Raw genomic sequence first — 15,076 nt, forward strand, 5'->3', positions numbered from 1 at the left:
TTGGAGACACGCAGGGTTTCAGGCTGCTGAGAGGATTCTGAGAAACCAGCAAACCCCTGCTCTGAAAAATATTTTGTTTTTCTTGTCAGCTTCAGTAATGAGATTAAATTAAAGAAAATTTTAAATTGAATACCCAGGGCAAGAAACCAACTTCCTGATACTCTGATGTATTAAGAAACGTAATCTCCCAGAGGAAGTGGCAGAGCCCAGATTGCTCAGAGTGCTTAGAGCCAGACAGGGCCAAACAATCAGTTCCCTTGTCCTGAGACAGACAATTTCTCACCTGCAAATGGGCATTTTTCCAAGAGACAAGCTCAGCCTTTAACAAGATAGGATTTTTTTTTTCCTTTTGTACACTTACAAAGATGAAAAGGCACAGCCAGTGGAAGGGAGACAAAGCAGCCAACGAGGATCCTGTGAGCTTTCCCAGCACACCCACTCCAGCCCTTACCAGGAGCAGGTGGGCTCACACACAGGGAGATGGGACAAATTAGTCAGTAACAGAACTGACTAAAGTACAAGAAATCCACATAACGTCAAGTGAAAAGATCATCTGTTAACTGCCCCTGTGACTGCATGCACACAGCCAAGTGAGATTATTTTACACAACTTTTATTTACTATTCTTGCCATATTTAATTAAAAATGCTTTCATTCATCCAGTTCCATTAAATTATCCATTACCTCAGAAAGGCCAGTTTAGACTTATATTTCAGTTTGAAAACTCAGAAATCTACTTGTGATCTGCTAGAGCAAGCAAACCAGCAGGAAAAGCTTCAAAATCAGAAGGAATAAAACCCCAGTGCTGCTTATTCTCACCGCTGGCAAACCCAATATATTTAAAACACATGCAGAAATTCAGAACTGCTCACAAAGTGGGTTTGAGCTGATGCTGGTGAATATCAAATGAATGGTTTTGCAATATGTAAAAGACATACTGGGAGACTGGTATGATCTGCCAAAACCAGCCTTGGTAAACTGATCTCAAGAATCTCAGTGACCCAGCTGCAGCACTAAACCCCATCAGGCAGTGTGGGTCCAGTTACACCCGGCTGAAAGGTTGGGGCTTCAAATGTTTGGTCTTGTACAGGGTTTTAGAAACCTGAAAGAATTTCTCAGAAGCTTTTTCCAACAAAAGTTTTCACTGGAAAGGAAAAGAAGGGAAAGCAATTGACGTGATGCTACGTGTTTGTTTGAACTTAAAAACAATCCCTATGCATCATTTTCATCCACCTTTTGATCATCAAGTTTTGTCACACCCCTTATTCCCAAGCCACAAGGACCCTTGCAGCAAATAAAGCCTTTGCTGGAGAAGCATGGATTGCCTGCACTCCCATGGGCAAGCTCCTGCAGAAGTAAGTCTTGTTGGGGGGCTGTAAGGAGAGGAAACAGTGCAATAAGACCAAACTGTGAAACTTAGAATGATTTTATACCATAGGTAATCTACAGATTACCTATTCAATCATTATTTTACATAAAAAACATTTAAAGCCACTGTTAAATGACAGATAAGTTCAGAAACTAAACCTAAGAATTGTAGAGCATCCTGTCCTGTTGGTGTCTAGCCCAACTGGCAGGTGCTCCCTTGTGCTGCCAGAAAACATCACCTTTTCTTCTGGCTAAATAGCACTGACTACATAAAGCCAAATAAAATGTGGGACCAGAACTTGTGACTACAAATAACTTCAGTCAGTCTTGGAAGGACAACCATCAGGTTTGGCAACACAGGCTGTAAATATGTCCTTGACAAGCAGGCTGTCTAAAAACAGCAGGTTGTGGCACTGGGGACACCTAAGTGCAGCAGATTCTCAAGGGAGGTGGTTCTTCCCCTCTACATGTTCTCATGACACCCCACCTGAAGCACTGTGTCCTGCTTTGGGACCCATAGCATAAGAAGGATGTGGACTTGTTGGAGTGAGTCCAGATGCGGGTCATGAGGGTGATCAGAGTGCTGGGGCACACCTGTGAGAGAGCTGTGGCTTCTCAGACTGGAGCAGAGACAGATCTGGGAAAACCTTACAGCACCTTCCCATACCTAAAGGGCCTCCAAGAGAGCTGGAGAGGGACTTCAGGCGAGGGCATGGAGTAATGGGACAAGAAGGAATGGCTTCAAACTGACAGAGGGCAGGGTTAAATTAGATATGAGGAAAAATGCACATGGAGATGTTTAGATGAGATGTTAGGAAAAATTACCGTGAGCATGGTGAGGCCCTGGCACAGGTTGCCCAGAGAAGCTGTGGCTGCCCCATCCCTGGAAGTGTTCCAGGCCAGGTTGAATGGGTCTTTGAGCAACCTGATCTAGTGGAAGGTGTCCCTGCCCATGGCAGAATGAGATAGTCTTTGAGATCTCTTCCAACCCAAACCATTCTAGGATGACTTGTGAGCTGCTCAAAGCTGAACACTTAGCTGGATGATCAGCCCAAATGGTCATATTGTCTCCTGTCCCCCATGGGCACATAAACCACTGCCAAATCCAGCAGACAGGGCTCTGAAGTTCCTCCCCATTCTTTCTCACCAACAGGCTACATCCATGGTGTCTGCACAAAGGCCAGGGGCAAGGAGAGGCAGCTCCTCTTGCAGCAGTGTCCTGCCTCAGCCATTCCCCTCCATGGTGGCACCTGCACCATCCCCAGCATGGGGCAGAGCTGCCTGTTCACAGGCTGCACCTGAGGCACAGGGTCCTGCAGCATCAGGGTCATAAATGCAGCTCAACTGAAGGTATCTCATCGTAATCCAGACTCTTCTCCTCCAGAGAGATCAGCACATGCACCCAGCTGCCCCAGCTTCCCTTTGCCATGGAGCTCACTGCAAGGTTTATACCTTGGGTTTTGTTAACCCTACACCTCCTTCCTTTGCCTCCACCCCAAAAGAAACCAACATCAGAGTGATTCTTCAGCAGGTAACCTGGATGCAAAAGTCCAGCCAAGCCCTCCTTGCAGTTTGCCAAGATTTCATCCATTTCATTGCCTTAATCCAGGCTGGTTACATGATTTCAGCTTTTTCAAAGTTCAGCAACAAATGCGTAATGTTTCTGTCAATCAAGAACACTAAGTTCCTTTGCTGTATTGTGTCTGATGGGTCAAACCCCTATTAAATCAAGCTCATCGTAAAGCAATACTACCACACATAAATTTAAGCCTTTTAGTGCAGGCATTTCATCAAGTCATAATGCTGTCCATGCAACAAAATCTAGACACTTTGGAAAGCCTAACTGTAAGTTCAGGCTATGAAATGCTCATTTTCTTATTTAAGCCTCTTTTTATCACCACTTCTTGTTGCCCTATGGTGTATATTGATTATATATATTATACAGCAAGTAATAATTGTGTGAAAAGAGCTGTGTGTCATCTGAGAAAGGGAAATAAATAAATCTATTTGGCAAGACTGAGACACACTGGGTGAGTACATGTCACTCTTCCTACAAAAACACACAGTGATTGCAGGCTCTGCTCTAACCTAAATTGTAACAATTACAAAAGTAATTGTTAAATTACAAAAAGACATCAAACTCACAGACCTCCCGGGGACCCTGTGCATTTGGCCATCCTCAGCAGTAAAACGAAAGGTGGGTGTCCCCTTTGTCACTATATCATGAAAACCAGACCAGGTGGCTAATCCTCCTCAGGGAACTTGAACCTTGGCAAAGCATCTACCAGAGGCTGAACAGATGCTTAGGCACTCATTAACCAATTCATTTCATCGTCACGCACACAAATGGGAGTGTAACACTGAGAGCCTCAGAACTCTGCTTCCACCCCCACAACTGAGACCCTAAGCCTGCCCCTTGCTCATTTAATATGGCCCAGGTCAGTAACACGAGTTTAACTTTTCCAGCCATCTGGGAACATGTCGGTCAGCAACACAACGCAGCGGGAACCCAACTGCAGAGCTTTTTGAGCAGTTGGACATAAGTTTTTGAATTATTTCGGGGACTAGCTTCCGTATTTATAACAAAACAGTAGCAAAGCCCTTGGATCCCAGCCCGCAAGCACTGTTAGATGAGCTGCCACTGCCACAGCACTGGTAGGGTCACTGCTGCAAGCAGGACACCTGGCAGCTCCCACCCCTACAGCACTGGCAGGCCCATGGATTTTAGCAGGAGACCCAGCATCTAAAGATGGGTCCTGAAGACTGCAGACAGCATGAGGATGACTTGAAGCATCACATCACAGTGGCAGGGTGGCTCTAATACCTCTAGCAACTACCTGAGGATGAGATGATTAAAAAGAAAAGCAACAACAGAAAAAAACAACCAAAGACACCCAAACAAAACAACAGCAACAAGAAACCTTCCCACCTCCCCCACCCCCCCCCCCCCCAAAAAAAATAGCCAACAACAAAAGACACACAATGAAAGCCTTAGGAGATAATCAGAGATCTAAAATACTGCAGGGGTGTGTTTATAAAATATAATTTCAATAATATAAATACAACATGCAACAAAGGGATATATGCAACAAGTCACAAAAAGCAAAGCAGATTTTTTTTTCCTGAGAGTAGTTTTAGAAGTTTAAGCCATTAAACAAGAGGCAGTACTTTAAAAGGACAGAGAAAAGAAGTTAACTCTGCCTCAAAACACAGTTTTGAGGCAGAAACATAAAACAGAAACATAGAAAAATTCTCTTGTCCAGCTACTTCCTTTTCATGCTAGACAAAGAAGAGTATCAGCAGAAGCAACAATGTAAGGAGAAACAAGGAGCAGGACTCCTGTACACAACTGTACTTTACTTTCAGCTCATTGGCTTGCTCCTAGCATAGCATCAGAGAGCTGCTCCATTACCTTGGTAAAAACAACAAGCCATGGGAGAGTCATTCAGTCAGGGCTGCAGGAAAACCTGCAGCAGTGCCCAGATATTTTTGCAAGTAAATCTGATTTTTTACACTAGATTTACTTGTTTAAACAACAGAAACATCCATCAGTACAATGCTGGATGTTTGGTCAGTTAGGCATTTTCAGAAAACTTGGCTATGACCAATATCACACTTACCACTACCAACACCACTGCAGCTGCTTTAAAGAAGGCGTTAGCCTGAGTTCATATTAAAAACCATACTTTGAATACTTTCATTCCCTGAAAAAATTATCTAAATTAGTGAAATCTAATGAAATGTGCTAAAACTAAACCCTGCCTTAGGCATCAGGGGCTGTCAGAATGACCAAGGCTGGACTGGAAGAAGGTCCCAAGGAAAATTTTTGTTTCATCTCTGCCTGTCTACTATCTTCCTGCCTGCCAGACAGCTCAGAGCACGGTCATACCCACCAGGCAGCAGCCAAGGCTATGGACACCCTTAGAAGTAACTTTATTGGCCTTTGGCAGAACAAACCTCTATAGTTTGTCTTTTTAGTCTATTTTTAAAAGTAGAAGTTGGTGATGGAGTAGCTTGTAACATGTCTCTGAAGAGGCAATGCTGGTAGATTTTGGAGCCAAATAGGGAATTTTATCCTCAGAGGATGAGAAACCAGCAAAGGTCTGAGACTGCCTTTGTGTGCTTTACAGCACTGGGCACAGGAGGTACAGAGACGGGAAGAAGAGATTCCAAAGAACAAAAATAAAGCAGAAAGGAGAAACGCCTTTCCAGCTGCCAATCTCCAGGCAACTAAAGCCCACAGCCCCCTCCCTCCCCATCCTCAGGGAGACAGACCAACTGCTGCAGGACTTACAGGAACTGATCCTGCCAATGACAGACACGACCCAAGCCTCAAAAACCTTAGCAAAGAACAGCTACGGAGCTGTTCAGACACACACTTAAAATAAATAAATAAATATCTCATCCCGGGCCAGAATAGAGACTTAGACCCCAGATCACTGACAAGACAGCCAGCAGTGGTGCTACTGTCATGTCAGTGCAGCTGTTGGCTCATCCACAGGAGAGGCTCAGCACAGCTTTCAGATGCCAGGACAGAAAGCTCAGTCCAGGTGCAGCTCATCCTGCTGCGAGTCAGGGCTGCCGGCAGGACCCCGGCTCTATTCCCAGGCCTTCTAATTGCATCAAAGGGAAGGAGAGTGGGAAAATGCCACAATTTTATTTCTGAAAGTAAGAGCTGATGAGGATTATTTACACATAGCAGTAATTCACAATTACATCAAACCCTTGGGTACCTTAATTCTGTGCATCACACAAATGACAGAGCACAAAGGGGGTCTAATCGCAAGTCTTTGGTAGCCAGGAAAAAGCTCAGGGAGCTAGATCAAAGTAGGTGGGATGGAAGCACCCAGAGAAGCTCAGAGATACCCCACGAGGTTTCAGTGTACTCAAAAAATGCTCCTTCCTACACTCTGAGCCCCAAATTCATAAACCTGTTAGAGAAAAGCTGATTTTCTCAGAGTTCTTCACTTGCTCAGGAGACAAAAAAACCTGAAGATCCTGATTCTCTACAGAGTGATCTGCAGCAGAAAAAAGTGCTTGCAAAGCAGGAGAGCAGCAGCTGGGACATTGCTGCTGGCGCTGGAAGTGGCACTACGCAGTCCCTGCTTGCTTCTCCCAAGAAACAGGCTGTCCTGGGCTGGAGCCATCCAGACAGCACGTCCTTGCTACGCGTTCAGCTCGAACACAAACTCCATCCTGCAAGCAGGTGCCAACTGGAACCAAAGCACCTTCAAAAACAAGTAGTCCATCCCTCTGCCTGATTGTCCCATTTCTGGGAAACAAATCGGTGCTTTAAGAAGGCCAAAGCATGCCGTGCCCAAGTACAGCTTTTTTTTCTATTTAGAAGATACACAAGTGCCTTCAAGCTTTCCTCCTTCCCCTGCCATTCCAGGGGAAAAACACCCAGCAAAACAAAAGAGAAATGAAGTCAAATGTGCTTTATTACTTATTAGCTGGTAACATAATACTTGTGACAAGCTGAACAGTTGTAGCAGGCGGCTGTGGAAGTCACTACGCTGTTTAGAATGAAAACAGGAATGAGAGACAGCTCTGAAAGGGAGATTTTTAAGCACAGCTCAGCCATCCTACCGTGCCCAAAGCAAGCACTGTTATTCAGTTAATTTAGTGAATGAATCCCTCAGGGTCTCCAGCCATCTACCACTACAGCTCATTAGAGCCCAATATCCGACTTTTCATGTTGTATCACTGAAAGCACTTATGCTTAAAACGTAATTAAACTTAAAACAAACAAGGGCTCGTTTCCCCCTCGGCTGCCCTGGGACGTGCCCCAGCCCGGCCAAAGGCACCCACCTCTGCCGTGTTGTTTGGGAAAACACCCGTGCTTCCCACCCCGCCAGCTGACATTTGCTCCACCGTTCATCCTGTGAGCAATTAGAAATCTAAATACTGGGTGTAATGCCTGGCTGTTGGGATTTAGACTCTTACAAACGAGTAATGCAGTAAGACTTGCTGTCCAACGAGGTGTCTTATTGAAATATCCCAGGCTGGTTTGCTTGTCACAGCTGTCGTTTCAGCCATTTGCACTTACACTGTATTGCTTTCATTACAAAAATAGAAATTTGTGTCCTAAGTGCTGTTACATTACTAATGCTAAATATTTAATTCCCCGGGGTTCTAATTATGGTTGAGCACTGGCAACACTGATTCTACTTTTTAATAACAACTGTAAAAGCAGTTTGAGCATTTTTCAATTAATTAAATACATAGTGTACGAGTAACCTCTTGTCATTTTGCCCTCCAGGACCTGAGCTAATTTGCGTGGAATAAAATGTTTTGAAAATTAACTGATATACTGGTCTGATCATTGTTGTTCTATTAAATTATAGTCTGCCAAATGAGTGGTGTATAATAGTTACATACTGTACCGTTCCCTTATTTATGATGGCTTGGTGGTTTTCTGAAAAAAACTTCTCCAGCACATTTCTAGAGAGCACACTGGAGAGGCCTAATTAGCAGGCAGGAGATGGTCTATGCACCACAGGCATCAGTAGACTTACAGTGCAGGGAGACTTCAGCAATGAAAAACAAAGCCTCTCTCCATTCTCCAGACCTCATTTTCACCTTCTTTCATAGCTGAAATTAAAAGTGTTAATTAAATGACTTTCTGCTGCATAAACTCCTATGGATTAGTTAGTAGTTTACACTTTAACACATGGGAATTGACTCACAATATTAAAACACACAAAGTAGTTTAGAAATGTTTTGGTCTTCAACTTGCAGAACCCAATATGAAAAAGATTTATCCATAAAATGAGTTTTTTGGACTACAAAGACACTTAAAAATGCCTAGCCTGCTCATGCAAATAACCAGGCATAAAATTAACTTCTACTGCATACCTAACACAATGCTGAAATTATAAAGTGTATTTTCCATTTACACAGTCCTAGAAGTTTAGAACACTGACACACAACAGCACCTTATGTATCCTGGTAAGGGAAACTAACCTCTTGTCCCAGTCCCACAATAAAGATAATACAAACTCAACCGGGAAAAATTTAGCAAAAAGCCCTGAAATTTTGAAAATGGCTTTTCCATATGTTTATTCATAGCTGATGTAGAATGTTCTTCCAGCATGTATTTTAATATTGTATTTTATTTTACAGTGTGCAACAATGGTAAGGCAAACATATTGCTTGAAAAATGCTTAAGGCCTAAATGTTACAAAATACACAGGTGAAAGTTTGCTAGTTTTAGCCAAGTAACTTAACAGTAATAACAACATTCTACTCTGAAATCATATGAAATAGGGACAATAGATAAACAAGTCTATTTTTTTACATCTTGCAAGAGTATAATACACGTGGAACACTGCACTCATCATACTAGTTAAAATGAAACTCAGCCTCAGTTTATGCTGAGTAAGATTCCTTGCTTGCTACCATGACACTCACACAGAGCTGTAATTCAAACTAAGCAAGGCTGTATTTTAGTTTAAAAAAATAAATTAATTAAAAACCCCCACAATATACTGCAGACAACTTTCGGTATCAAAGCAAATTAATATTCTCAGTCGGCATTAAAACACTATTTTTTCCAAATAAATACTAAATAGAATACACAATCACTGTCAAATAAAAGTGCTCAGGTCAAGCATTTGTTTGTAGGTATACAAGTACATACATAAAACATACACACAGACAAAACATGAAGAACACAAGCAATGTATTGCGATAACAGCTCTCTTCTTAAAGACAGATTTATATAACAGCATAAAACTTGGACGTTATCTTTACTACTATTAAAAGCTCCCCAGTACCTCTAGATGTCTACCTTCAATAAATCCTGGAAACACTCTGTGCACATAGTGAGTTTTAAAGACTGTGCAGCATATGTAAGCTTCAATAAAATCAGTACAGTTCTTTAATTACTCCATTCACCCAGCAGCTGCTTTAACAAAGTATTTTTCTGAACACATGAAAATGTAAAACACCCAAAAAAATCAGTCATCTATGTGCAATGACCACTCAGCATCTAACAATAATGGATATACTGAAGGACAAAAACGTGAGTAGTGCCAAGCCCATAATTCTCAGTGACTGACTGTAAAGCACTTCGAGTCATCATTGAGCTTTTAAAACTCTAATCCCAATCAATTGTAAACAGAGAAAGAAAGATCTTGTCACAACATGGATTGCAGCCGAGACAGCCATGATACACAAAGTATCAAAACCAAACAATTTCAGAAAGCTTTAAGTACTCCCCCAAACAGAGAAACACCTTACCACATCAGAAGGCTTCAGGCATCTGCCCATACAGAGTAACACCCCGTCACTTCAGAAAGCTGCAAACAGGTGCTCTTCTTGTTCTTTAGCCCAACCTTTTATACCCTCACGTTCATGCATGGCACCTGTGTGCCCTCTGCTCCCTTTGGTGGGTGCTCAGTGCCCCTGGGCACTCCATGGCTCATTGCTGTCAGTGCTGCTCACCTGCTTCTCACAGCTGTGCCCACTGGGGATGGGGCTCACCCAGCCCCATCCCAATCACCACAAACTGTGTGCCTACAAGATCTCACAGTTATTTTTAAAATCTTAAACACTAGCACATAAATAATTTTTTCTGCTTTTTCTGATTTGCAAAACATTCTTTCCAAGTAAAATATGGACTTCCCCATGAAAACAGGCTTGTATATACAAGCTGAAAAATAGCAACATCTATTTAAACACATGAGCTAATTATACCTGGCATTTTGGAATTTGGTGGTAATGTATTGATTGCCATAGAGCAGAACACACCCCTATTGGACAAAACCAAAGGTTCACAAGATTCAGAAATCTACACGGAGACAACCTCTCCCCTTCTCCAAACACTTCTGCCCACAGGTCTTTTGATGGTACAGGACAGCAAACACCATCTCCCCAGGCTGTAGGGCACTTGGAAAAGTATGACTTGCACACATTTGGCGACAGTATGGCAACAAAAAGCCCATTAAACAGAAAAAAAAACAGATAACTGGATACAATCAACTTGCAATCATTTTCTTGTAATGTGTAAGTGAATGGGTGCCAGCTAACTAATCTTAGTAGAGAACAAACCTAATTTATCCACAGCAGGATGTGGTCAGATTATGTTAAACCCAATAATTATTTCTAGCAGAAAGGCAACATTACACTTTGTAGAAGTAGACACTCTGTAGAAGACATCTGCTCTGAAAAAAGATGTTCATGTGCTGTTTGATTAATGTGGGTGGGGCAAGGATGGATGAACCAGAAAAACCCACCACAGCCAATGAAACACCCTACAGGAGCAAACAGGTGAAAGAGGAACATTCCCAAACACCCCTCCCAACACTTTTTTCAAGATAAGCTTAATTAATTTGAGTAACTTTTCAGTGGAAGCTGCTATTCTATGAAGATATTTGCTACACTGAGTCTTCTCACTCCCTTCCAAGCCAGAAGAATGTCTGAAATGACCCAGTGTGACCTCAGGTGCTGCAAAAGCCAAAGAAGCCTGTGAGGAATCCCTCTACCACACCCAGCCATTTGTTCAAGCATATACCTCTATAAAAATATTTCATCCTCATTCAAAAGATAGAAAATCTAATACTCCCTTTCTAATAATTTCTAATGATTCATTGGTCTTATTAAAAGTTTGATCCATAGTTTGTCATAAGCTGATTTTTATCTCTGTGTATTGTCAACACATATTGCAGTAAAAACGTTGTGTTATGTCTGGAGTATGCAAACAGTCATATAAAATCAAGTATTCCATTACAGATGTAAAGATTATGGTCAGGAATGCACCTTTTATTCAATCAAGTTAGAACTGAAATGAAAGGAGTTAGAAAGTAACCATATAGTACCAGTTAAGAAGGTAAACTATGTTTTGTCCAACATATTTGTGGAGAACTTATATAGAAATCATGTGTTTATAATAATAAACACACCATTATGATTGGGATTCCTGATAGATTCAGAGCAAATTCAGCAATCATCGAACAGCCAGGAAGTCTACTTGAAACCAAGCTATTATTTGGAATATTTATAAGAAGAAAATCTGCCTTCCCTGAAGTTTTATTTTGTTGTCTTTTTAGCACTACATAAACAGTATGGCAGTTTAACTATAGTATTTGATGGTTTTAAGTGCTTGGATGTAAAGTTTTACTCATCAGCTTAACATCCATGACAGTGCTCTATGCAAGATGTTATTCTGCACTACTGCCTTACATGTGTATTACCACTTAGGCAGGTAATAGATTCCTAGGCAATCACAAGCATTTCATTAAACATTTCAATATCGGTACTACAATAGTCCATTTTAAGATAAAAAGAGTCATATGAATTATGGGCATTCAGAGAGCTGTGGAGGTCATTTGCACTTAGTTCATGGTCAGGAGAGACATGTGACAGTCATTTGGGGGAGGCACATCACTCCTGAACCCAGCACTGAGAGCTCAGCCATGGCTCAACCCTGGGCTGCTGGAACAGGGCACAGCTCTCACACCTGAAGCCACATCTGCCCCTTCCTCACACACCTGGCATTTTATTTTCATCCCCTCCATATGTACAGTATGGCCACTGCATACTCTTCATCCTTTGCCTTAAGGACAAATAAAAGATAATGGATGACACACAGCCTCAGCTGGAGGCTCATCCCTTTCTGTGACTGTGTTCTTTTCACCTGGCAGTGCCCTGAGAGGCGATGCAAATAGTGCTGCTGCTCTCAGGTTTCTGACACTTCTCTTGTTCTTTGGATGCCCAAGCTGGCTCTAGGAAGGCACCTACACTCCATGGCCTTTGCACAAGAAGGGTCAGTGTGGAAGGAGCTGTTCAGTGCACTGCTTTTACTCACTATGTCTTTGAGACCTAAAGATTATCCATACCATTCTAATTTTGGCACAAGGAATAGCAAGAGCTTGGATGCCTCACCAGACTCCAGCATCTACTGACTCAACACTGTAGAGAAGCAACAGCAGCCACTCCTGCTGGAGGTGTTCTCCCTTCTCCACTCAAGGCAGCTTATGTCAAAAGCAGTTCTCCTGAGGCATGTGTTGGCTGAGGCAGCCTCTTTGATGAGTAAAGTAAAAAGTGTGTTCTCTAGATAATGGAAACACTTGCACCATTCCCACACCTTGAGCAGATACATTTTCCTGAAACAGGTGTCTGGTGTGTACACACACACACCAGTTCTCTCCCCTCATACTGGTACACACAAGGAATAAGTCAAAGAGCACAGGTTTATTTTGCATTATTCAGGGTGTCCCTGGAATGTGAATATTATGCATGACAGATCTGCACAGCTTTCTAACACGTCCAATTTTTACCACATCCAAGGCATGTAACTGCACCTGCTGAAAAGGCGACACACCAGGGCCAGTCCTCAGCAACACTCCTGTCAACACACCACCCTTCCCAGACATGACGTCTGCACAGCTGGTCTGTGTATGCCCTGTCCTTTCATCAAAGTGACCCAGGGCACTGGATAACTAATATTTGATAACACGATTAACTCTGGCTGAAGTCAGTCTGCATGTGCTCAGGGAAACAGTTCAGTTTGCTTCCCTTGCAGGGAGAGAATGAGCAAGCAAGCGTGCATGAAGCCTCCTTCTTTAACCAGCACAGCTGCTGACAAAGGAGCCTGTATCTCTCGCCTTCTCTGAAGTTAATCCCAGCAGTTTAAAGCAGACTTGTGAAAAAAGCATGAATCTGAAGTTACTCTGAAATGCTACTCCAAGGACACATTAGTTCCACTAGAGTCAAAGCATACGCCAGACGCAATAGGTCGAGTTCTAGTTGGAGAGATTGCACAGAAAGTAAGAGCTAATAATTCTTAATTTGGCATAACATGACATTCCCAACAGCTTCTCTCTCTCCTTCTAGTAATTGTATCTTGGCAGTGTACATATTAAAAAAATCATTGCACAAAAGACATGTGCTGTTGGGAAAAAAAAACCCCAAAACCAAAACACCTTTCTTTGTGTTGTGTCATTCCAAAAACTGAAGACACTTTCACTGAAAGGGAAAATATGCTGATCAAAACACAAAGGGGACAAAAACTCATTCATTACTTATTTGTTTAAGAATTACTAAAAAGAAACATTTTTGCAGGAGGCTAGGGCAACAGTAATTTAGACATTAATAAATTGAGCATTGTAACAATAACTGTAACATTGAATAAAAGAATTCTGGCAAGAAACTTTTCACGTGGCATTCAACATTAAAATAAATGAACGAAGTATGCAAGTTATATTACTTCAAAAATACTTTCCAGCAGTTTACCATAATGACAACATTCAATAGAAAGATACAATAGCTCTTTGTAGCCTAAAAATTGTCAGTTTTATTTTACAAAGATGACTTCCAAAAGCATCCTGTCATGACAATCGAGTTCTGAGGAAAAAACAACCTGTCATTTGATAAATAGAAGAAATTAACTGTCATTAAAGCCACTTAAGCACTCCTCCTTCCTGTTATCCTTCTCATCTTGGCAGTAACTGATAAGATTTCAGGGAGGCTCAGTCATTGATGGCAGGATCTAGAAAAGAAACAATTTTGCATACAGTTATTCTCATTCACAGGTTCCAGTAACTGTTTTTCACTAACCTGCACCTAATTGGCTTCCTTCTGTCCCTGGCATGGGCACAGTGGACCATGTACTTCATACAAATCACTGCTCCCTGTTACACCTTACACCATGAAAATATCCAGGCGGCTGCAATCCTATGGTGTTAATGTTATCCACAAAGGCAACAGTAACAAAGTCCTGGTAACAGAGCCCTGTTATCCACCAACTGTGAATTGCTAATACCAGCCAGAGCTTTAGCCAATAGGGACCGGACATTACTCATTATCATGCAGTTCATTACTTATGAGACATGGTTGAACTTGAGCCTGTAACTTCTGGAAAATGTACCACTCATCCACAGGAACATACCAACGAAATAAATGAAGGACCAGATGCAATGGTTACAGCAGAATTAGTGAAGAGGTAAACTATAACTGCGTATTTCCTTCCCATGCTCTCCCTAAAAAACATTACCCAAGATTTTTTTCTGACTAAGCAAGCAGCTTCAAGAGGAAAGGAGATATGGATTGGGCAAAGAAAAAGTTCTGAGCCTTGCATATCCAGACTAAGTCCCGTGAAACCCCAGGAGGTTGTGTTCATGGCAACCCCACTTCCAACAGACAGTAATTAATAGTATTCCCACATTAAAGCTACCATGGCACACCTCCACCTTGGCAGATTTCTAGCTGGCTTTAATCCTTTCCACTTTCCACATGCCAGGCTACTCACACCAACTGGCCCTCAGTGACAGCTGAGTTTTCAATGCCATACAGTACCTTCATGCAAATGGTTTTGCCCTTTTTTCCACCTTTTGCTAGGCTACACTGCCACTTAAGTCACTGCACTGACATAACAACTCCACCTTCTCTACTGCAGTGCAGCTGAACATCCACTGACGTGACAACGGGAAGTGAGGGCTTCATCCCTACAGGAACAGAGCTGCCTTTCAGTTTGCAACTCGCATCATTTTCATGCTGAGGACAGAGCATATGGTCCTTCGAAGGGACATCAAAATAAATATGACAGGTCAGTGCAATCATCATACTGAATGAATTCAAATGATGCCATATCTAAAATGAAATGTGTGCACATAATAAAGATTCAAATGACAAAAAAATTTCCCTACCCTTTATCCCTCTCTGAATTATTTATGAATTCTGCAACTCCAGCTGTTGCCACCAGCCCA

General features: G+C 42.1%; 1 long non-coding RNA gene across 9 annotated transcripts in view; it reads right to left on the minus strand.

Moving 5' to 3' along the window:
• Positions 1 to 12,544: 12,544 nt before the first annotated feature.
• The window catches only part of LOC137481199 (uncharacterized), a 260,106-nt gene continuing 257,574 nt past the window's right edge, over positions 12,545 to 15,076 (minus strand). For all 9 annotated transcript variants that reach the window (XR_011003400.1, XR_011003392.1, XR_011003393.1 and 6 more), the window contains one exon: positions 12,545 to 13,860. This is a non-coding gene — a long non-coding RNA (uncharacterized lncRNA). The remainder of the gene's footprint in view (positions 13,861 to 15,076) is intronic.

The sequence above is a fragment of the Anomalospiza imberbis genome, chromosome 12 (genome assembly GCF_031753505.1).
Source record: "Anomalospiza imberbis isolate Cuckoo-Finch-1a 21T00152 chromosome 12, ASM3175350v1, whole genome shotgun sequence".
NCBI lineage: Eukaryota > Metazoa > Chordata > Aves > Passeriformes > Viduidae > Anomalospiza > Anomalospiza imberbis.